The sequence below is a fragment of the Lepisma saccharinum genome, chromosome 28 (genome assembly GCF_977018435.1).
Source record: "Lepisma saccharinum chromosome 28, izLepSacc3.1, whole genome shotgun sequence".
In the NCBI taxonomy this organism is placed as follows: Eukaryota; Metazoa; Arthropoda; class Insecta; order Zygentoma; family Lepismatidae; genus Lepisma; species Lepisma saccharinum.
Window position 1 is genome coordinate 32369665 of NC_139256.1, and position 25621 is coordinate 32395285.

General features: G+C 39.0%; 1 protein-coding gene across 1 annotated transcript in view; it reads left to right on the top strand.

Moving 5' to 3' along the window:
* The first annotated feature begins 350 nt into the window (after positions 1–350).
* Positions 351–25621, top strand: part of PCB (Pyruvate carboxylase) — a 172701-nt gene continuing 147430 nt past the window's right edge. Inside the window, exon 1 of the mRNA XM_083114098.1 lies at positions 351–514. The gene's annotated coding sequence lies outside the window, so the exon portion shown is untranslated. The remainder of the gene's footprint in view (positions 515–25621) is intronic.

Consider the following 25621-nt stretch of genomic DNA (forward strand, 5'->3'; position numbering starts at 1 on the left):
AAGCCACTGCTTTTTATTCTAGTGAGGACTTTGAATTGATGAGAAATTGCAAAATTTTATTCTCTGATAACCTAATCAAATGAGATGACCTCTTTTTCAGTTCTTCAGTAACAACCTGCCACTTATTGGCAAAGCATACAAAGAAGAACTGGTGAGAAACAATGACTCAAAAAAATGACACTGTTCGAATTATATAACGCACCATGATTATGCAACGCACTCTTATATTTCTCAGTTACTTTGAGTGCCTACCGGTAGATGGTGCTGAAGTCCACTTTGTGAGCGAGCTCTTCGCATGATCAAGTTAGCGCATAACCGTCGTCAGTTGTTTTGTTTCCTTCTTTCTCAGAGAGGGCGCACGTTGCGTGCAGAAATTAAATTTCCTGCTGTAGTCCAGCCAGTTTCAGTGCACAGTGAAATTGTTACCCGATTGAAGTGTACGTTGTATGTTTTGCCAAGTTTGAAGTGTGAATCTGTAGAAGTTACACCGAAGTTACCTCTCCAATAGATTCAGGTAAGACGCTTACATTTCTATTCCTGTTAACGTTCTAAACAAAAACTATACTGGTGCAAGGACATGCGTTGTTGCTTGTTCCATACATTACACTATTTTTAAATTAATTTTTCATACGTAGTGATACATTGGATGAATTACTGTGAAATGGTACGATGATTTCTTACAATCTTTCTCACATTAGAAGTCCAGGTTAGTGCACAAATACTGGATCACATTAAATATTAAACTGGAATGTGTCTGAACATTCCTTCTATTTTATCCCTTGCACGACATTCTTTACAAAAATATATTGTTATAAATGATCATCGAAACGTGCAAAGCAATGATTTTAGTATTTATGGTATGGTTTGTTTAAATATTCAAAGTGCATTTGTATTGCATTGTTGTCTACATTGAACTAGTACGCAGTTTGAAATGTGCGATGTTCGTTTATAGTGCACTAATTTCAAATCATCAGTAGAGTTTCTACAATATTCCTGTGGTATATTGTAAGCAAGACAGGCATGATAAAAGAACAAATTATTTGTTGCAGCATTCAAACTGGCAAAGTTCAGGCAACTAAAAAATGCTTTATCCATCCCCTGTTGAAAGTGCGAAGCTAGTTCAGACTGTTACAATTAATCGATAGCGTCCTTGTCGATTGCATTTTTATAATTGATAAGGAAGGTATAACATTTACCGATTCCGAAATGCAAGCAGATTATATTTTTGATCGGTTCAACTTTTGTATGTTGCATGATGATCTAGGGTAGATTAGAACGTTACCGTTTAGTAGTTGTAGTAATTGCACATTTTCGTACGTTTACTGCATATGTTTAAAGTAAAACAAAACAAGAAAAGGTTATGGAACGCACACATAACAACATAGGCCTAACTTGGTGGGTGCAAGGGGGGCGCTTGACCCCCTTCCCCAATTTTTGAATTTATTAAAATTTGCCTGAGGAGCAAAGTAATAAAGAGTAATAATCGCCACAGTTATTTAGCAAATAATCCTGGATGCTGTTTTTATGGGATGGAAAACTTTTTGAGTCTCTTCCCTCAAAGTTAAGCCCCAGGTTTGATTCTGACCCCTCAACATTAGGCACAGTTTAATTTTGGATCTTAAAAATTGAGCCCAGTTTGATTCTGACCCCTCAAAATTAGGCCCTAGTTTGATTCTGCCTCCTCAAAATTAGGCTCAAGTTCAATTTTTCTGCCTCAAAATTAGGTCCCAAGTTACGTCCAAAAATAACAGTTACAAAAAGGTGTCACTGTCAGCCTGTAGTTGTACTTACGGACAAAATTTATTTTGACGGCTTTTACTATGATTTCTCATTCTCTTTGAATCTTGTCAAAACATTCGTATTTCTCTTTCAACGTGTAAAGCCAAAAAATATTCTGTAGTCACTACTCAGACCGTTTGCTTCTATTGTTTCAGTGTAATATCATCAATAGCTTCAAATCCATTTCGTCTCATGTTTTCAGTGTTGTTTTATCCCTAAGTGCCACATATTGTTACATTGTACAGCTAGATTGTATTTAAAATCTGATTGTTTTCAATCATGTGATTTTTTTATATCAGTAACTAGGTAAATCAATTTTAAAATAAACAATTTATAGAATAATGTACACAAGTAATTTGTAGATAATAAATCATTTTTGTTGAAAGTACTTGACCGGAGTTGGAAGATTCTTCAGGATGAATCCCAAAATTTTCCATTTGCTTTTTGAAGGTGGGGGCTGGGGGTCCGCCCCCCCTCCACGAAAGACTTACCAAGTACTAAAAATAAATAATGAAAATATACTTGTTTAGCATTTGTTGCATTATCCATGCTTAATAATTCCCTGTGAACTCATTGGAAGGCAAGGATTATATTCGGATCATACAGCTTTGATTGACTGTACAAAAGATTTATGCTTGCACAGTGCTATTTATGACAATATGCATAACATATTAATCAGGAACTTTGCTTTTCACTAACTGGGTCTAACATCCTTTTTCGTTATTCAATAAATATTCAGTTCTTCATCTATTTGACATTAATTTCCTGACCAGAACAGTTGTTTTAATACAAATTATGCCCATCTTATTCACAGCTAGATAATGGATATGTGCTATTATGTCTCTATTCTTACCATCTTTTTAATTATTTGTGTAATAATAACTGTATAATAATAATATTTAGAAATTTTAATTAGTATTAATATAATTATTTTCATTTATTATTATTGGTCTTGAGAGACTTGGTTCGGATCCTCCCCTAAATATATTTCTAGACATGTGCCTGCCCATGATTTATATTTTGCTTGATATCATATTACTTGCCACTTAACAGTGTGACTACAAGTTACCTTCCAGCCATTATTGAACATTTGCTGCTTGCAGTGGTGTCGCAGCCAGCCTAAAATCAGATCAAATTTACACCCTCTCCCAGACCGAGGGGGCTACAAGCACACAGATCAATCAATTATTGATCACCATCGCAGAGAAGAGACCAGTGAACCTAAGTGACATTGGTTAAAAATCGAGCATACAAAAGTCGATATTTTATCCAAGAACCGAAGCTTAGATTCCTTTTTTTCTTCGACCGCTTTTGCCAAATTTCAAAGAAAACAACATAAAGGTACAAATATAACAGCGTGTGTTTATCGAGGATACGAACCTGAGACCGTGTATTTCAGGAGCGTATATTCTAGGCTATCCGCGAAGCCTGAAGTCGAAAGTAGATAATACCTTTCTCACGAATTACTTCCCAACGGGTTTTACAAATCAGTGATATTTAGATATTTATCTCTAAAGGTCACACTATGTCACTCGTCGTGCCCAGCGAAAACGGACTCTGTTGGTGTCTTATTGCTACCTCCTTCCCCTCCCCGCTGATACTTCTTCAACCCTCTGTACAGGTGTCAACTCAGCTCAGACTCTTGCCTCCTGAGGGTACGAAACAGCTGGCCAAGGCGCAAGGATGTTGGGGCGGTCGTCAGCTTGACAGATTGCGAGATTCGAATCTCCTTGTCTGTAAATTATATATGTATTTATTTAACAATACCTTGACGAGGTATGCCTTTCTTCTTAGGGTAGTGCCATGGCACGGCGGCTCTGACCTTTGAGCCGCCTCTGCATAGGTTGAAATAGAGAAAAAATCTGCTTGTACCCTTGAATTGTTCGTAAGTTCACCTTGAAAACCGGTAATTATATTTGAATTTTATCATGGTCCTAGTGTGGCCACCCTGCTTCATGTACCTGAGCCTCCGCGATGGCGTAACTGTAACGGTCTCGTCTTCTAATCAAGGGGGCCCGCGTTCGATCCCCGGCGGAGGCACATTTCGCAGTGGTTCGGATCACACCACTGTACAAGTTCACCGCTCAGGAGAAGATCCCTGCCGGAAGTTGTGACGTAGGTGCAGGCGACTCCTCTATTAACGTTGGGGGAGTGCACCCTGGGTCAGCTTTACAGCTTCTAATCAAGCTTTACAGCGAGACCAAAGCGCTTGTTTCACATCTACGCTCAAATCACTGTCCGCGCACGGTCAGGGGGTATCCATATTAGCGGTCAAGGTATGATCGTCGTCAATCTGGTGTTGATTTCTTGACAGAGTACACCGATTTTTTCTTTTGATTTTTTTTTAATAAAGAACCTGACGATTGTACTAACTACAATGTTGAATATATTTTTAACGACGGAATTGACTGTTACAGCACTGGCGTTCGAAGAAAATAGCAAAGAAAAATAGGTAACATTTATTTGCACTTACAATGTGCAGAGCTACAAATGTCAACAATGGTAAACATTACTTTGTCGATCTAGGTTTGGCATGAACATTTTTGGGCTGATTGATTCATATCGACATTGTTTATAATTTCTTTTATTCGAACGTTTCCGACACAACACCGCTAAATGTACAGGATAAGCAATACAAAAATATTCTGTACACTGAAAAGAAAAAAAAAACAGCAACCAATGAGAAATAAACAAATTCATAATTCAAAACGAATTGAATTCATGATGACATTCATGTCAAAATCATTGAGAGTCAAATTAGGTCGAAGTGGTGTTTTCCTAATCTTTCCGGGGGAAACAAGTTTTCTCATCCGTGACCGATCATTCCGTTCAAGCGAATCTTTCCGAATCCTCTTGATTGTCGGCTTCCACAAACCTGTTGCTGCAGACGCACGCTTGGTGCTCTCCGTAATTGACAGATTTCTTTTCTTCAGATTCAAGATCTCAGAATTCAACAACTATGCTGATAATCTCACGCGCTTCACTATGCACAGTAGCACCTTTCCTCCTTACACCTACCATAACTCTTAAAACACCACGAAAACCACGCAAAATCCCCCCCAAAATCACAAACAGCCACGCACAAGCACTTCCACAATGACCGCAGCGGAAGACTTCCTGCTACCCCTAAAGTCTGCAAATAGACCGGTCCTCCCCTGTCCCTCCGCACGCCCTCTCCCCTCATTTGGGGATCTTCTCGTGAGCGGTGAGCTTGTAGACTCAGTTCCGAGTATAACGTGTACCGAAAATGAACTTTTAATGAGTTCTACACCGTGTAAAAAATTGCCAGTTCTGTACGTTACACTCTGTATATACTCTTACTCAGCCGATGTTCAAGCCCTCGTCGAACAGTAGGAGAATGAACATCACCCATGGTGGTTCGGAAGGAAGAACTCTTGTTACGATTAATCCAAGGTGTAGAAAAGAGATGTAAATAACGACACTAGCAAGAGGGAAGGTAGTTTTCACGAGCTTTCTTAAGTTTCAGACCTAACATTCAACAGTAGGAAGTGGGTAACGTTCAAACTTCACGGTTGATCCTCGTAATTTACATATACTTACATACTGTTGCATCATTTGAATAGTAGTGTATATTTGGTATTAAAATGTGCAGCATTGTACCCTATACCCTCCGACCTTTCGTTGTTGATGTGACCACCGATGCTCATTTAAATCATGCCGATTAAGTGAGCTATGACGTAGAAAGCTGAGTAAAATTTCCTGTTAGTCTTTCTTGAAGGTGTCTACCTCATTGCTTTTTGCCACGGCTGTTAAAGGTCCAGGAATTTAAAGTAAATGCAATTCCGGTCCAGGAGAGATAATCAGCAAGCGTAAATGGGTTCTAGGTCGTGAAGAACCTTTTTTATGTATGAAATATTTAAATACGCTCCAGGAACCTTTTTTCCCGGATGAATTTAAATACGGTCCAGGAACCTTTTTCCCCGGATGAATTTAAATATGGTCCAGGAATCTTTTTCCCCGGATGAATTTAAATATGGTCCAGGAACCTTTTTCCCCGGATGAATTTAAATACGGTCCAGGAACCTTTTTTTCCCGGATGAATTTAAATACGGTCCAGGAACCTTTTTTTTCCCGGATGAATTTAAATATGGTCCAGGAACATTTTCCCGGATCAATTTAAATTCGGTCCAGGAACCTTTTTCCCCGGATGAATTTAAATATTGTCCAGGAACCTTTTTTCCCGGATGAATTTAAATATGGTCCAGGAACCTTTTTTCCCGGATGAATTTAAATATGGTCCAGGAACCTTTTTCCGGATCAATTTAAATTCGGTCCAGGAACCTTTTTCCCCGGATGAATTTAAATATGGTGCAGGAACCTTTTTCCCCGGATGAATTTAAATATGGTGCAGGAACCTTTTTTCCCGGATGAATTTAAATATGGTCCAGGAACCTTTCTTTTTCCCCGGATGAATTTAAGTATGGTCCAGGAACTTTTTTCCGGATCAATATAAATTCTTTCCAGGAACCTTTTTTCAATGAAACAATAAGCAACTTGGGACCGAACTTAAATTGTACGAGAAAAAAAGGTTCCGGTCCTGAATTTATGGGGTCCTGGACCTTTAACAACCCTGCTTTTTGCTATATTTCTTATATTTAGTGGTATTCTTCAGATATTTTCGAAACCAAACTTTCGAGTAATTTTTATGGCGTTCTCCTTGGCGTAAGGGTTAGCGTAACACGCTACGAAGACAGAGGTTCCATGTTAAAATGGATGGTTCATTGCGTTCGTCTCATTGTTTATTTCATCTTCATCGTCACGATTGACCCCAAGAGGCAGACAATGGACGTAAAAGTAGTTAACAACCTTGAAGCTTTAGTCTTGATTTTTTCTTGCAGTAAAAAGACATAGAAAGCGAAAAGCAAATACAAAAATTATCTTTTTGGTTCTTTGATTTCATTTTTGTTATTTAGCGTCGCTTTTCTGCTGAGGGTGAGTGATGTGGTGAAATTGACACTCAACAAAGAACACTCGAGCCGTGATACGGACCGGGACCTCCGCCACCGATCATAAAGTGATTTGCTAGGATGGTAAAATAAACGAATGTAACCAATCATTTTTTGACGGTGATCAATCGGAAGACATTTAGTATGACTCATCCTAGATAATGCATACTTATCAAACGCTTCAAGTAGATCGAATGATCTTTGGAACTGTAGCGCGAGTCTAGCACCTACGCGTTCTGGTATAGGTTCTCTCGGTCATTAATGCCCATATCTCGTCACGAACAGGCAAAGTCTCAAGTGCGAGAACTTTGAACATATTTACATAATAGAGAAGGGGGAATTTTATCAAAAAGCGCCTAAATCATTCTTAAAAAATGAGACGATTGAGATGAATTGTGAAATATGAGAAGCACTTTGGGAAAAGTGCAATGAAACTTCACCAGGTTAGGGATGGCCAAACGGATCCGGATCCAAAAGTTACAGATCTGGATCCGGATCCAAGTTTCAGATACTTGTTTAACATAAAATGTCAGAGGTGATTTTGTAAATTTCATTGAAACGAATATGTATTCATTCGAATGTATTGGAAATGGAAACACACATAAATGTTTGTTTGCCGTATGCCCTCTGTTTCTTCCTATGCCATATATACGTGGTTTCGGGGCCAGATCCTCACTTCAATTTCTCCTCATCTTGACATTTGATGGGGGTTGCCCCCCTAAAATAGTTTTTTAGCTGAAACACAAAAACACGTACTTCTTCTGTGGGGCCCTCCATACTGCTGCCAAATTTCATGGAAATCGGAGTGTCACACAGGGGTCAGATCCCCGCGTCAATTTGTCTTCATCTTGACATTTGAGGGGGGTTTTGCCCCTTAAAACAGTTTTTTTTTTAGCTGAAACACAAAAACACGTATTTCTTCCTTTGGGCCCCTCTATACACCTGCCAAGTTTAATGGAAATCGGAGGGGAAGGCTTAGACCTCCCTATATATATATGAAAAATTAAGCGTGTAAAATGGACGGACAAGGTAAGAAACGAAGTCGTACTAAAAGGAGTAGGTGAAAAAAGATCTATACTGGAGACCATCAAGAAGAGATAAAGAATCTGGTTAGGACACTGTCTAAGAAGGAACTGCCTGCTAAGGGCTGCCTTGGAGGGAATGGTTGAAGGAGGAAAAGTCCGTGGAAGAAAAATATATCAGCTTATGGATGATATTAAATTAACTGGGTCGTATGCTATTACGAAGCGTAAGGCAGAGAATAGGCAAAGCTGGAGATTCCAGTGAAAAACCTGCCAGTTAGGCAGAAAACAATGAATGAATGAATATATATATATACTCTATGTGATCAAAAGTATCCGGACACACCGCGAAACGTGTGTTTATCAAGAGGGCGACACAGTACTGCCATCTACCGCCTGGAACACATAGTCAGCGAACTCAGTAGTCTGCAGACAGTGTGAGACAGCAGCATGGGATTGTCTGAGGAACTCCCAGACTTTCAACGTGTTCAGTTGGTTGGGTGCCACTTGTGTAGGAAGTCTGTGTGTGAGATTTCCACCCTCCTAAACATCCCTCTGTCTACTGTTTCCAATGTTACAGTGAAGGGATGTGTACAACCTAAAAGCGTGCAGGCCAACCTCCCATGTTGACCTCCAGAGACCATCGAGTGCTGAAGAAGGCCGTACAGCATTATCGTCAATCATCCATCGCCACTATCACACAGCAATTCTGAACTGCATCAGGATCTACTCCAAGCACCATTGTCACGGTATCTAGTGACATGTGAAACGCAGTTCGATATAAATTATTTTTTGTTTATTGATTCATTTTATGCACAAACATGAAAGTGTGAGGTTTGATCTTTTTTTGTGGATAAACTTGTATCCGAGCCAGACGTCGGGAGTTGGGAGAAGGGTTTTTCTTGAGTGACAGCCGAACTGTCATTTCGGCTTAGGACATGACATATTTGCACCAACACGTAGATAAGGAAAGATTGTTTTCGTCGAGACCAGGCTCCAAGACGCAGTGGGCGGTCGATCCCATGTTCACGGATGACCAGGAAAATCAGCTGGAGCCCAAGCCTGCAAGGATCGACGACGCGCACTTGACCGCGTTTCAAGACAATGGAGAGAGGTCATTTCCATCCCTCTGAAACAGAAGCCAAGCCACTTGAGCGTCCTTTTCAACGGAAGAATTCGAATCTCTTATATATAGGCAGTACTATGATTCCAGACACAGTTTTTACCCGGATTTCATAGAGAGAGCATCTCCGCGCTACACTCTCGCGTGATCATTGTTTTGTGTCCGTGGACTTCGTTTTCTTACGTAGAACGAATCGCAGATAGAGAGTTACCAGTGTGCGCCTTATTTTGGTGAAGATTACGCGGTGATTTGTTTTTGCCAAGCGTGGACTACATAATAATGGAGGGCTAAAGAAGATAGAGAAGGGAGTCCGTCGACTCCCCTGACGCCTGCAACGACACCGAAGCCAGTCAGACGACGCCAAAACCAAACACTGCCCAAAGCCCGAAGGACGCTTTCAGATCGACGTCCCAACCAAAGCCCAAAGGACGTTTCCAGATCGACGTTCCAACCGAAGCTCGTTACCAGAGAGAGATGATTGCAGATCGACGTCCAATTGATGCCCGACACTGGAGAGATTCCTGACCGGCGCGTGACCACGTACATCAGACGCTAGTGGCAAGAGGAACGCCCGAAGTACTAAGGAGGTGCAAGTACACCAGATCGTCGCAATTATTCTTCGTCGCGATCGACCTCGGAGGACAATTTCGCCACAAAGGAACCGTGTACAAGTCCCGCGTCCAGGAGAGATGAATGACCACACCATGTAGCAGAGTCTGGTACAGTATACTTCAGAGGGTCTCATGTCCATGTAAACGTGCGTCGTTAGTATCAACACCGTACAGTTAACGCCGAAGTCTCACTTATTCGCAAAGTTACTCAGGAAACCCCGAACCTAACCCCCGCGTCTGATAATTTTTGGTATTGTTATAAAAAAGAGTTATTTCATGTTCAGATGTGCTAATTCAATTGTCTGCATTCAGGGTTAGAAGCTCCATTTCATTTCTTTAATATTTAGTATAAATTGTCAAAGTGTGCTCCATTTTTTGTGTAACCGACCGCCCCGTCGCGCCATTTAATTTGTCAATACTTGACTGATGAGTCCTGTTTAATTGTGGAAGGCGTAAATTTTATTGCAAGGTCGTGCGCATGAAGTAGTATTATTTGTTGCATAGTGGTTTTTGATGTAATTTTTGCTCGCGCCGACGATTGATTTGTGTATTTCCGGCAGCTGGAGCCAATTAAGTTTTTGCATCCCTATGTAATTGTGTAGTTGTTCTCATTGGACGAGAGAGGCTTATGTGTAACACCCCCGTCCGAGAAACTTGTATAATGTCGTGCTTACGACTGGATGCATACGTTCATTCGAACGAAAGATTTAACCACGCCGACCCAATTGTCTTAGTTAACCGCTTTCCGAGGGCTGGCACTTAAGTTAATTTAAAAGAGCACAGGAGCTGGCAGACAAATGCCCTAAATTCACATTACAGTTTAAAACAAAAAAAGGAATGATATGTTAATGAGATCCATCATTTGTATCTATACTTCACATATAAAAATACCTCATGTGTGTGAAAGAGAGATAGAGTGAATGTTGGGAGAGTTTGAGGAGGCTTTGTAAACAGTTGTTGATTGCAATTTTTTTTCTTGTTACAATATATATTCACTTTTTTACCGTTCGTCAGTGTTGTTATTTGACGTTTTTCAGGTACCGGATATTATGCTATTAGTGTGTTATGATTGTTCGAATCTACATATCAAAGGTAAACAAAACAGTGTAATATTTCAAGGTATCTATCCCCGCCTCGCAATAGTATGACAATAAACGACCGTCTCAGTACCGAACTTAAAAACCTGGACCGAGAGTCACGACCGGTCTCCCGTACACATAACGACGTTTGGCCCCGTGCCGGGGTATGATTGACACGTCATTTCGGGGACCGTGAGTGCACTCGTTACACCATTACTGTTTGGCGCAAGGTGCGGCAACTTTGTTTCCATGGCCGAGCAACTGCCCATAAGTCAAACATCACACAGACAAATGCCAGACGCCGCCTCGTGTGGTGCAAGGAGCGTCGAAACTGGACCATAGAACAGTGGAAAACCGTTGTGTGGAGTGATGAATCACAGTACACAATGTGGCGATCCGATGGTAGGGTGTGGGTGTGGCGAATGCCTGGTGAACGACATCTACCAGCCTGTATAGTGCCGACAGCGAAATTCGGAGGTGGCGGGGTTACAGTGTGGTCATGTTTCTCCTGGAGGGGGCTTGGCCCCCTTGTTGCTTTACATGGCAATGTCACCGCACAAGCTTACGTTGACATTTTAACAGCTTTCATGTTGCCTACCGTCGAAGACCAGTTCGGGGATGACCATTGTGTCTTTCAACACGACCGAGCACCCGTCCATACTGCAGGGCTTGTGGGGGATTGGTTTGACGACAACAACGCCCCACTAATGGACTCGCTTGCGCAGAGTCCTCATTTGAAACCCATAGAACATCTCTGGGATGTTTTGGAATGCCGACTTCGTGTTAGACCACACCGATCCACATCAATACCTCTTCTCATTTTGGCGCTCTGCGAGGAATGGGCTGCCATTTCTCAGGAAACCTTCCGGCACTTGATTGAAAGTATACCTGTGAGAGTGAACGCTGTCATCAAGGCTAAGGGTGGGCCAACACTGTATTGACTGCCAATGTTCCCGATGGAGGGTTGCCCAAACTTGTACTTTTTTTTTTAGGTGGGTGTCCGGATACTTCTGATCACATAGAGTATATATTAGCAGGTAACAATATATTATAAACACATTCTTACTTTCCAAAGAAGCGCTCATGTGGGATGGAAAACTGATCCGGATCATCCGAAAAATTTTAGGATCCGGATCTGGCCATCCCTACACCAGGGTGCATTTGGGAGTCTGCAAGAGAGAAAAGTTTCAAAATGAAAAAGCAGTTCACTTCCACTTCTGGATTCGGTTCTTATGATTCCACTACCAAAAAAGATTCAGTTTAGAAACTTGTTTCTTTTGATCTTATGATTCAGTCTTGTGCAAAATTATGGTTTCGATTTTCTGTAAAAAAAAAATCACTTTTATAATACTAGACATTAGAAAGAATATCAGAGTAAAACTTGCAGTCCAGATATCTGATTGATAACTAAAGTACATTGACAATATGATCATAATTATCGGAAAGGTTGTTGAAGAGGAAGTTATCGTCTATTATTTTATAGATCGTCTCGTTGGCATTTCCTAAATAATTCCTATATGCAAGAATTTTTTTTTTCCAGATGCTGTGTTCTTATAAATGTAAGCAAAAAAAGCAGCATTTTCTACGACACTATAAATCTGGCAGAAAATTAAATATTGTGAATGGTTTATGAACTTTTCTGTTGTTTTTACATTGTGAAGATCTGTTATGGTGAAATAATGTACCTCTGTTACCTTAGCCTGGAGGCTAGATGCACATGATTGTAGCACCCAATACATTTGATGCCGATTGTAATTCTACATTTTACTCTTCGAATTTTCACATGTTCTTGTGCGTGTAGAATGAAATTTGCTAGAAAGAAACGTCGTGAAAGTGAATATTCATAATAACTAACGGATTATACAGAGCATTCCCGGACATCGCTAGGAGACTCCGCGGAAAGCGGCCCGGCATCAGAACTTGTCTTTCCCGATGAACGGGTCCGCGACAGTCGCTAGAGTCGGCTATTAAAATTACAGTTTTCATATTGTGTACTAACCTTGACTACAGAAGGTGTTGAAAATGATGTCCCTCTGCTGCAACACATTCCTCGCATCTCCGAAGGAAATTGCCATTTACATGTGCAAGTTTGTCTACTGTAATTCTCCCGATTTCTCGTACAATACTCTCTTTGATCTCACGGATGGTGTGCGGATTGTCTTGTATACTTTATTTTTTATTCAGAACTGACCCTGTTACTCTAAACCGTTTTACGAGGTTTAATATAGTGGTCCTATGTGGAACGGGAACACCAGGAAATTTCGTTGCAAAACGTCGTCGCACTTCTCCACAATTCCTCTTTTCGAAGTAACACTGGACAAGATAAATCCTTTGTTGTAATGTAAACTTTTGTGGTGCCATATTAAGCCACAATCTTCAACACAGGGACACGACACAACACAACTTCCGAGGGAGGATTATACTGGCGTCAGTCTGTAACGCCAACAGAAAGGGAAAGAGAGCGAAAAAAAAAAAACAGACTATAGTGTGCGACTGTCGCGGACCCGTTCACCGGGAAAGGGAAGCAATGATGCCGGGCCGCTTGCCGCCGAGTCTCGTAGCGAATGTCAAGGAATGCTCTGTATATTTAATTGAAAAACACAAGGTTCAAAAGCAAAAATTAACGATGATAAACATGTCTGGAAAAACAACATTTTTGGACTAGAAACCTGGAAATATCGGGGAATTCCATAATCAGAAAATCGTATCAACCCTTATCTAGAATATCTGGCTTCACAGCGTGTTACGTTGAGCACTCGTGTTCTCCGACTTCGTCATCTTGGGTTTGAGACACTTAATATGATGGAGAAATAGAGAATATGTGCGATGTATGGACAAAAATAAGTTAGACAAGTATAATTTTGCAAAATATTGTTATAAATTCGCCAATTGTAATTGTCATGTGCAACGTCCACCCACGCAGTGCTCAGCACCACGGCGCATGAGTACTGGTACTGTCTGCGTTCAACACGCTAAACACTGCCGTTGGGTGGTCGGCAAAAGTTTACCCATATGTGCTAACTGATTCAGTCGTAGTACAAAGTCTCAGAAATATCTCAGGGCTTGCTGGGTGTAAAGAAAGACTAAACCAGGTTTATATATAGATGTAACCGTTTATTATAATCCTATCACAAGGATGTCCGTTAGCACACTTTCACACGAGTCTTTACCCTTACCACTCACATGCATTTACCTGTACCACCTTTAGACTCGAAGAGATAAGGGGGGGAGCAGGGAACATCCAATTCATTCCTCGCAGTGAGGCGCCAATGGGGAGTATGGGGACCTAATTTTATTTAGGGCCTGGTCGCCGCGGGTTGCCCTGAAAGAGAGAGTAGGTTGTCTGGAAACCCAACGCGCCACTACCCTGGCGGGGTGCCGCAGGTTGATAGGGGAAGGAAACCTCTCGCAGCAAGCGGAGCGGGTCCTCTCACTCTAAAGTGGAGTTGTTCTCTCTCGCCAAAAAGCGGAGTGGGGTATCTCTCACTCGAAAGTGGAGTGGGTTCTCTTGCCAAAGGCAGAGTTCAACCTCTCTCGCTGGAAGGCGGAGTGCGGCTTCTCTCGCCCGCAGGCGGAGGACAACTTCTCTTGGGTGCTTGGTCTCTCGCAAGAGCGGAGTGCAACTTCCTTCCTTCCTTCCTTAGGATGCTTGGACTCTCGCAAGAGCGGAGTTATCCTTCTTCCAGGTCCGTTGGTAAGAGAGATCTTATCGTGAGCCGACCTGAAAGCCAACTGATCTGCGGGCCTCGCTGCGCTGGCTTTATACTCGCGGTGGCGCATGGGTGGTGAAAATAGTAACTACAAGTACGCGTTGCTAACTCATTTTTTTGCATATTGCAACCTTCGTACTGAGAAACATCCAAGAAGTGACATCAAGAAAACACTAGTGGGAAAATCACTAGATGCACGGGTCAAATATAAACTAAAACTGTGTGCATTCAGACAATACAATTAATAATGAGCCTCGCAGGACTTTGCAACGAATTGAAAGAGTAAATGACAATAAATGATAACATTTACCAAATACAACGACCACGCAGGGTCTAATAATGAGCGAAGTTAATAAACGTAGAGGTGGACCCGTTAACATTTACAGAATACAGCGACCACGCAGGGTCAAATAATAATAAGCGAAACTAATAAACGTAGAGGTGGATCTGTTAACACATTTAGCATGCATTCTTCATCCATACCTTCTTAACAAAATATAATATTGCGACCAGGCAGGGTCGTTAAATGTGGCGACCACGCAGGGTCGTTACACATGACTGGGGTTCGGAAGTTGATGACTAAAAAAATGACGTAAAAATTTTAAAAGTGACCTAAATTTTTTTTTTGCTCTTTGTTTTGTTTGTGTTTAAAGTCCACTTTATGCACAGTAAGGCTAATCGGGACTGGACCTACCAGGGACTCCTTGATTACAAGGCGACGACGCTGCCACTGCGCCATCGGGGAGGCCAATTTTTGCTCTTAAAATGACAGTTTCATTTTTTTTCATAAACATAATCACTTGTCATAGTGTGGTCTTCTGTATTTTTACTTCACTGTTGGATAAAAGGCACCGCAAGGTTTTTCTGTATAAATCATTCACCTCCTTTCAGAGTTGGCCGTGCATGATACAATATTCGCTCAGCATCACTGTACAGTCATCGGCAAAGATAATGGTAGGCAAATTGTCCACCGATATTTTCATTACTTTTTTTATTCTACTTCCTGTGTTGTTTTAAGGAAAGAAGCTATATTGGTTCGTAGCAGGCATTGGTCTCTGCTTATTGACGTCATTATTTCAATTCATTGTCATCACATTGTGTAATACAGACCGAATTAAAATGGTGGTGGACAATTGGCCTACTGTTTCTTTCGCCGTTGGGTGTACTGTTGTGTTTCAATTGCATCAGATTACCATTAATTTTTGTTATGTTGTGATGAAGGAATAAAATAGTGGCCAGCAAGAGTATTTTAAGTTTACTGGAGGAAAAAATAAATTTACGAATTAATTATTTAATCCACTATAAAAATAAATTCAGTTGATAATGATATTGTGCTTTTGGATTAACCATATTTTCCATTAATGGCAAATTAAAGCTAGAAATACAGTGTTATGAAATGTCAATATATAAGTTATGCTAGCAAATACATTTAAAATTCACGAAACAACAGAGAGGGAGAAGGAGCAAAAAAAAAACAACTTAGAAAATGATTTAAAATTATGGCTGAGCCGATACCGATACTTGAAAATCGCAATAATTAAACTTTGTTCAAAATATTGATCGATATTGGTGTGTAAATATTCTTCTCCAATTATGTACATCAATGTAGCAAGAAATTTGCCTTACAATATTCAGGAATCGCATCACAATATTAAAATATATATTATATAATCGAAAAATATAGTTTTTTGTGCAACATTGGTGCAAAATAAAGGAAAATTGGAATTTTACATAATTTCCAGGATAATTAATGTCGGGAAAGTATCGGTAGAAGAATTCCAACAGATACTTTCCGATACCGATACATCGGCTCAGCCCTATTTAAAATGAAACAAAACGGCGAAAAATATTGGAAAATCACCCAACAGCCAATGATAGAGATAGAAAAGCCGTGATAAAAATTTGTTTTTCGCCCACCATCTTGAATTCACCAACCAAGTGCAGCACAATACGAACCGTCCCAAGATGCTTAGCTTCTGTAAGAGTGCACGCAAAACGTCCATATTTGCTAGATTTATCCCGCCTATTCTACCTACACATGAAATTTTAAAAGTTTATTAAGAAAATAGCAACTCAAATAATGCTCAGAAATTAGTTACTTTAGTTTCTTAAACGCTTTATAACAGAGATTCGAAAATATCAGCACAATTAGAAATGTCTGCAACGTAGAAGCAATCCGTCCGTCATCTTGAAATTATTCGACCGATTTCATTCAAATGCAATACCAGACCAGTCATCTGAAGTGCCTTGTTAATATACCGGGTGGTCCAAAAGTCCCTGAACGGCTACATATCGTGAGAAATAACACATTGAATCGGAAAACTAAAAATTGCGTGTTTAATAAGTGAAAGAAATCTATTCAATGATATCACACTTGATTCCCCACCCCCGCCCCCTGGTGGTGTGGCGGGGGGCCATCTGTGAAGTTTTAAATGAAAACCCCCATTTTTTTATTGTAGAATCGGAAAGAGGACTTCATTCCGAGTCCAACAAGCTATCAACCATCCTCCTAGCTCAATTAGGAACGGAGATATGGCGATTTTAAATTTTCGCATAAAACCCAAAAACATTTCATAGAGACGTATCTCTGCCCCTAATTGAGCTAGAGTGAAAGCAATTGCAGATTCGGAATCTGCATGTGATCGTAGGACACCCCCCCTTCCATATACTCTATTGAAAGGTCTTGACTTGCAGATTCCGATTCTGCAATCGCTTTCACTCTAGCTCAATTAGGGGCAGAGATACGTCCCTTTGAAATGTTTTTGGGTTTTATGATTCTTTTTTCTTTCTTCGAAAATTTAAGATCGCCATATCACTGTTCCTAATTGAGCTAGGAGGATGATAGCTCGTTGGGCTCGGAATGAAGTCCTCTTTCGGATTCTACAATACAAAATGGGGATTTCCGTTTAAAATTTCACAGTTGCCCACCGCTTTACCAGGGGGCGGGGGTGGGGAATCAAGTGTGATACTATTCTTTCATTTATTCAACACGAATTTTTTCGTTTTCCGATTCGATGTGTGTTTCTCACGATATGTGGCCGTTCCGGGACTTTTGGACCACCCGGTATGAATTACTCATTAAAATCTCTGAATTTGCTGCAGTTTTCGTGGTCACATTATTAGCTCATCCTCCCTCCCCTCCCATATGATGTACTATGTTATAGATAAAGTTCCCCGTGCGCTTTGCACCATGCCATAAGACATATATCTATCGATCTCGGCCATTTTGAAGGTGATGTGTTCAGCACCTCGCTCCGGCCATCTTTATCCGCCAGGGTTCTCCCCAGGTACCCATTCATTTGAGGCTCGCTTAGGTTAGGTTAGGGGAAGAGGCCGGAAATATTCCGACCTTAGATCTCTTAGTATAGATATTTCATATAATTATATATAAACTATTCATCGAGTAATTACGAATACTTAAAACTGCCGAGAGTTTCCTAGAATAGGCTAGAAGATAATGAGCAGGAAATTTTGAATCTTTCACAAGGTATGAAAATTCATTATTGCGTCTGCCATCTTGAAATTTGTTGACCAATTTTTCTCACATACAACATTTTACGCTCACTCCGAGGATGGAAGTTTTAAAAATTTCAGCTCAAAAGTTTTTAATCTATAGCACTTATCGTTGTCACAATATTTGTGAATTTGCCTCAGCCCTGCGCGAGATATGTATATTTTAATTTTAAAGTTTTTGTCCCAATATATGCATTAACATTACTGTAAATCTAGTTTCTTACTCTCCTGTGGTAGGTTCTCGTCAAAATTAGAATTCTACACCACGAGATAGTGCATGTAACACTGGGGAAATTGTTTTTTGATCCGCCATTTTGAAAATTCTAATCCGATTTGCTGAAATGCAATACTCTTCCAGTTATTCGTTTTATTAAACTCCACTGCAAGCAGGGCAGGCGCTAGTCATTTTGACGCCCTGGGCGGTGGCGGCAGATGCCGCTCCTTTTCTAACACCCCCCCCCCCCGTCATTACGCAGCTATGGGAAATTGAAAATCAATATATTCCTAAGTAGAAAACATCAAACTATAAAATAAATAATGAGACTTGTTCCGCTTTTTTAATACTATTAAGCACAAAATAATATCTCGCTCGACCACAGTTAAACTTTGGAAAATGCGACACCTAATTTTATATTATTGTTATATTTTATGAAAACTCTCTCTCTCTCTTAAACGTATCTTAAATGTAACAAGTATTAGGAAAGAAATGAAGGCTTCACTTCATATGTTTACCGTTGTAGGTCTGTGATATATGATTGTATTATTAAAATAATTACATGTAATATTTTAGGATCTCCCCCGTGGGTGATCAAAAGTCTGAATTATTTCCTGCGTTGTCCTCGCATAAACCAGCTCTGGGGTTCTCCCAGCCTCAAATGTGTACCTGGGGCGACCCTGGAAGGTAAAAGCGACCGAGAGTTGTGCTGATTACCACCTCCAAAATTGCCGAGATCGAGAATGTGTGTGGCCCTACCCCCACATCTCCTAAATGTGCCTTCATGACTCTGCTTTTTCAAAACGCTGATATGTTTGCAAGAAATTATCTAACACATCGTAGATTAATGTTTTGAAGACATTGGCTTTTTACATTACGTGGAGTAAAATGCCATACCAGATAACTAATGAGCAAGGGAATGTAAAGCCACACAACTGGTTTGCAATACACTGAGCCTCATGTGCGACCATTTGGACAGTTTTATTGTCGCCAATTATTTGAAGGAGCGCATCGTAGACCTCTCCCATTTTATTTCTCAACGGAGTTAAGGCATCGAATCTGCTTTCCTTCTTTGTGACACTCAGTGGTTTTAAAGTGAGATTACTGACATGTTCCTTCAAAACGGTGGGTTGGCATATATTAACTTCCAATTTATATAATATAATATTATAACTTTCAAGTTTTCAATAGGCTAATTTTTTTCTTCTCTTCAAATTTTGTCGCTCTGGGCGGTGTCACGGTTCGCCCCCCCCCTTTCCGGGGGCCCTGACTGCAAGGTTGGGGGGGGCCTGACTGCAAGGTTGGGGGGGGCCCTGACTGCAAGGTTGGGCTAAATCGCTGTAAATTTACGACAGTTATCGGAGTCATAAAATTGACACCGTGTCCCTTTTCAACCCCTTGCCCCACTTAAAGAACATAATAAATATTATATGATCAAGCCGCACGGAAAATCGTGTAACAATCCTGTGTTTTTCGGATCGTATTCCTATGCCCAAAAGGTAGCCCATACAGAGTTTTTCAAATTTCAAAAATAGACAAAAGGCTGAGAGAAATCAGTGGCGAAGCTCCTATGATGCTTTTGAGGCTTAGCCTACCCAAAAAATATTGAAATTAAAATTTCTTGTACCCTGTAACAATCAAAGTTCGTTAAAACGAATTAAACTATGTAATCCAAACGTTTGGTTCCGCCGCTCCTTCCAGATATCTCGTCAGTCAGGTCAGAAAGAGGAGAGCGCACGCGTATGTGGAAGGGGAGTGTAATTATGTGTTGAACTAAGAGGATTTGCAGTGAAATAGATGTAAGTGAACAAGACTTCGTGGCTCTCAGATGTTTAACCTACGAAATCTTGGACACACTGACTACAAATGGAAATACGTTTTGGAGATCTTGAAAAGTTAAAATTTGTTGAATTGCTAGACCAAAATAGCTTTGGGGGATATAAACTAAATTTTCCTGTGATGAAATTAAATAACTTTCTGTCCACATATCCATTTTTCAACAAAGAACGATTAGAAAATGATTTAAAGAATATCTATGCTGATGAAGATTCAACCGTTTTCTTTTTTTTTTTGTTACTTACTTGTTTTCTGATTTTACTTCTGCTTTGAATATAGTACCCTGCTTCGGCTTGCGAGCTCTGGGTTTATGGTACCAGACCGACCAGTCACTCGTAAGTCTTAAGTTAGCTAATTTGTGAAACAAGAAATAAACCACTGATATCTAATTTTACCTTGTATTGGAAAAATACACCTTAAAATCCAATAGTCACTACATTTTACAAAACCGTGATATCAACTTTTCTTCTAATGCTGTTCTTGTGCCAGAGAATGTGATGTGTGATTATAACGCGACGCTCGTATCAAGTTTTAACAATCGTGGGTAACTCGCAACGCGACGTCCTAATGCACTACTCCTAACCGAGGAAATCTTTCAGCGCCGTGAAAGTTAATCTTACTCCTTTTCTGTTACCAACCGCACTGTTCTCGTTCATTTCGCACCACTCACCCCATTGCAACTCTAAGTCTGTGATTGGTCTTTGCATAATCACACCACAGCTTCTATTGCGCCACTATGCAAAACACGTTCACTGTAATCCAACACTCTTCCTACGCACTATTCCTGTTCCTCGTAATCACCCTTTCGTCCTACGTGTGCGTTATTTTACGTGACCCAAAGTAATCGGTCACAATCTGCCCCTCCCTGGGCAAAAATAAAAATTTCGAGTCAAAGGAGGAATTTTTATTTCAGTAGGTTGTTCCTAAATGATCAGTTCTATTTACTTTGGTCACAACTTCCTCGGTTGGTCATTCACTTTTTGAACACTCCTCGTATAATCACTACACACGCATCATCATTCCCTATCACCACATTCTGTTGGCAAAATTTATAGTTAAATTTGACATTTATTTTATACAGCACAAAATATAAAAGAACAAGAGATAATATAAAAGTACAAGAGATTATACAATATTAGGTAAATCCCTTATTTTCCACCATCCTTTATCCTTTGAAGTAGTACACTGTTTACCTAACAATAATTAATACATAATAACATATCAAGTTCTTATGAAACACATTTCTCTAAATACACCAATAATATAACAAATACAGGAACCTATATTCCAATTTTTATCTAAAATATAAAATTATCTTTTTTTTTTTTTACTTTTTACATACAATAACTCGACAACACGCTTCCTTTCATTACACTTAAAAAAACCTAACATTCTTATCCTAAAAATTAACCTTTAAACATATTGACATTTATACAAGAAACTACACTACACTTTTTTTTTTTAATCAACTAATAACTAAATATTCTTCAAATTCACATTGAAAGCTCTAAAACTTAGTACCTTCTAAATTCAAATGAAAAGTATTTTTCGGTTTTCAAAACCTAGCCTATTACATTGGTAACATTCAATTTTTTACAGTACTCAATTTTCTTTTCCCTTGAACATCTCCATAACTTAAGGTTTTCGACATGTTGGTCACTTACCAACTCCTCAGTATCACAATCTAATAGATCAAAAACTCCATTTCTAGTTTGTTTCATACAATAATAAGGCCCTCTAAACAAGTCAAAATATTTAGCAATCTTTTTATCAATTAATGAACTATGCTTATGAGTCTTTAAAAATACTAAATCACCTTCTACAATTTCAGTTCTACCTACTTCTTTTTCAGCATGTTTATCTACAAATTTCTGTCTTTTTTCACAAGTTTTGACTTTCACCATTTTTAGTTTATTACTCCAGTTGACATTAATTTCATTTTCGATTCCAAATTTAGCTTTCAAATTTCCATCAATCTGTTCGTTTAAATGTACTGAGACAGGAGCTTCTCCTAAAGTTTCATTTATGGAATAATTCAATAAGGTAACAATTGTACTAACATACAACGGCCAATCTTTATGCATGTCTTCACAATATATTCTCATGAGTCGGTTAATCTCCTGGTGAGCACGTTCTACTAAATTGGTTTTAGGATGATAACTGCTACAGTAATATATCTCAACACCAAACTCTTTCATTTTCTGTTTGAACTGTTTACTAATAAAACAAGACCCTCTATCGCAAATCAATCTTTTCGGTATACCCAAATGAACAAAGTAACAATTAACCAGCTTATCCAGAACTTTTTCTGTAGTAGTGTTTGGTATAGCGTAAGCAACTAAATACCTAGAAAACCCATCCAACACTGTTAACAAAAATTTGTCTCTACGAGGCCCAGTAGGCAACTGGCCTTGCAAATCTACAAATACTTGCTCCCTTACGGTATTAATGACATGCATACCCAATTTGGCTTTAACAGGGTGTTTATCTGGTTTAGTTTTAGCACAAATAACACAGTCATTTATCCAATTTCTCACATCCTTTCTCATCCCTCTCCAAACAAATGATTTTATCAGTCTATTTACTACTTTATCAACACCAAAATGTCCACATTCATCATGATAAACCTTAATCACATCCGCTACAAAAATTTTTGGCAAACACAATCTCCAATTTTCCAGAAAATGGTAATTTCTAGTCAACAGAACACCCTCTTCTAGTTTATAAAATTTGTTTACATTTATTATCTCATAAAATTTCCCTCTACATTTTCCAAAATACTAATGATTTCACTCAATCTCTCATCTTCTCGTTGCGCCTGTTTTAATTGTTCCTTAGAAAAAGGTAAATTTTCAAGTTTCAAGTTACCAATTGTGTTAACAAACACTTTTTCTATTTCAAATTCCGGGTTGTTTCTTGACAATAAATCAGATAAATTATTATCCACTCCTCTAACATAAGTTACTTTAAATTTGTGTTTTCCTAATTCTAACGACCATCTACACAATCGCAGATTCCAGTGTTTAGCGGAATTCAGCCATTGTAGTGCTTTGTGATCAGTTAAAACCTCAAACTCCAGACCTGATATATACATTTCAAATTTCTTTATGCAAAATAACACTGCTAGACATTCTAATTCAGTAATGCTGTAATTTTGTTCAGCTTTAGTCAATTTTCTACTTACATAGTGTATCACCTTCTTACATTCACCCTCCATTTGAAACAAATAACCACCAATAGCGACTGAAGATGCATCACAACTAATATAGAATTTTTTGTTAAAGTTAGGGTGACATAACATGGTTTCATTAGCAATTACCTCTTTCATTTTATCGAAACTTGCTTGTTCTATGGCTCCCCATTGCCATTTCTTATTTTTATGCAACAAATCAGCTATAGGAGCTATAATATTGGAAAAATTAGGTACAAATCTCTTCAACCATGTGAAACTTCCCAGTAACTTCTGTATCTCCTTTTTGTTTTTAGGTTCTTGCAATTCTAAAATGCTTTTTACTTTTTCAGGATTGGCCCTCACACCAGAACCAGAAATAAGGTGTCCTAAGAACATAACTTCCTTTTTACAAAATTCTGTTTTTCTTAACTTAACTGTCATTCCAGCTTCGTGCAATTTTTGCAATACAATTTGCAAATGTTTTACATGATCTTCAAAAGTACTATCAAAAATTAATAAATCGTCAACATATATTATACAAAATTCTGACACATTTCCCAAAACATGATTCAAAGCACTAGTAAAGGCAGAAACGCCTGTCGTAATTCCAAAAGGTAATTTCCTAAATTGGTACATTTTCCCCTCAAAAATAAAAGCCGTACATGCCTTACTATTTTCTGTAAGTGGTATCTGAAAATAACCTGCTGACAGATCAAGAGAGGTAAAATACTTCTTTCCATTGAAATTTAACAAAATCTCATCTAATTTAACTACTCTATTTTGTTCTAGCCTTATCTTTTGATTGGTTGCACGAAAATCTACCACAACTCTTTTTTTCATCACTTCGAGGCTTAGGCACTACCAAAAGTGGATTTAAATATGGTGAGTGACCCAATTCTACAATATCATCTCTCTCCCACTGCTCAATTTGTCCTCTCACTTCATTTTTCAATGCAAAAGGTACAGAATAGAATTTTCCCACAACTGGTTCATCGTCTATTAACTTGATGTCATATGTAAACTTATTACAAGTGCCCGGTCTATCAGAAAAAACATCTATTAGAGGAGACAATGCATCCAACAACTCCCATCTTTTGTTTACTAGTTAATTCTTCAGAAAGTTGTATTCATTCCCGCAAATCATTCACTGTAGCATCTCTTTGGTCTTTAACTTTCGCAGTTGGCAACACTTCAGCTCTCTCAGTAAATTTCAAACAATCATCTCTTTTCACTCGTAGGCGACTCACATTGGCTTCCTTTTCACATTCTTCCTCTTCATACTGTGTGGGTAAAAACTTAATAACGTTTCTTCCAACTTCTGTATTAAAAAACATCTTCTTTTCTTGAAAGTCTAACACCCCTTCTATTGTAAACAAAAAATCGCTTCCTAATATCACTGGTAGATTAAGATCTTTAACCACTACAAACTCCATCAATAATTCAGCTCCTTCCAGGTTAAGTATAGTCACTGTTTTTCCTAGCACTCTAGATTTCTTTTTTCCTGTGTAGTCAATCAAAATTAAATTATCTACTTTTGTTAATGAAGGTCTTGTCACATCAGATGTGACCTTTTTCCATGTCTTCTCGGACATTATCGAAATCATACTTCCGGTGTCTACTAAGCATGTCACTTGAAGTTTATTGACCTCAGCTTTCACGCAGACTGAATGTTTAATCTTTCTTCTGTTAGCCGAACTATTCAAAATTTCTTCATTAAATGCACTATCTTCATCCACTAAATCTTCATACCACCTCACGTCAATTTCACACACTTGTAATAAACTCTTCTCAAAAAGCATTACAAATTCTCTCATTGCTAATTCATTCCAATGCACCAAGTCTTGTCGATAATTATAACCATTTCCCATCGTCTTCTCATATTTATCTAAGTTAATTTCTCCGTTATCCTTCAAAAACAAACTATCTAGGCTGAGCACTTGAACTTTTTCTCTTTTTCCCAACTCTTTAATCACTCTGTTAAAGAATGTAAGTTTTTTCCAATGATCATAACTGCTATCATTCGCCACTGCAGGCACAGGAGGAACCGTACACAAAACAATCTCTTCACTCTTATTCTCCAATAAGTCTACTAACTCTACGTAGGATTTCTTAAAATCTTCCTTTTTTCCTCTTTTCAATACATCATTTGTACCTATTAAAACTAACACTTTATCGAACTTGATGCTATGCTCTATTTTCCTTAATTTTTGTAACAAGTCATCAACTTTACACCCACTCTCACACAAACCGACATATCTTCTTCCTTCTCCGTTAAATTTCACTGATCTGTTTAACACAACGTTCGCAAATCGCACTAACTGACTGTCTCCCATCAATTCATAATCTTCAAGTACACATTTGTTCTCAACTTTCTCCACTGCTGTTCTTCGTATACTATTCTTGCATTGATTAGCACTAAAACTCACTTTATTATCTTCTTTCTTAAACTTATTCAGCGTTTCATCTTCCACTGATTTCTTTGATTCGAAGTCAACTATAGTTGGTGAGGTGCAACTTTTTCTTTTACTTCCATTTTCCAGTTTATTTAGTAAAATACGAAGACTATTCCCGACTTTCTCAAAATTAGGAATACAT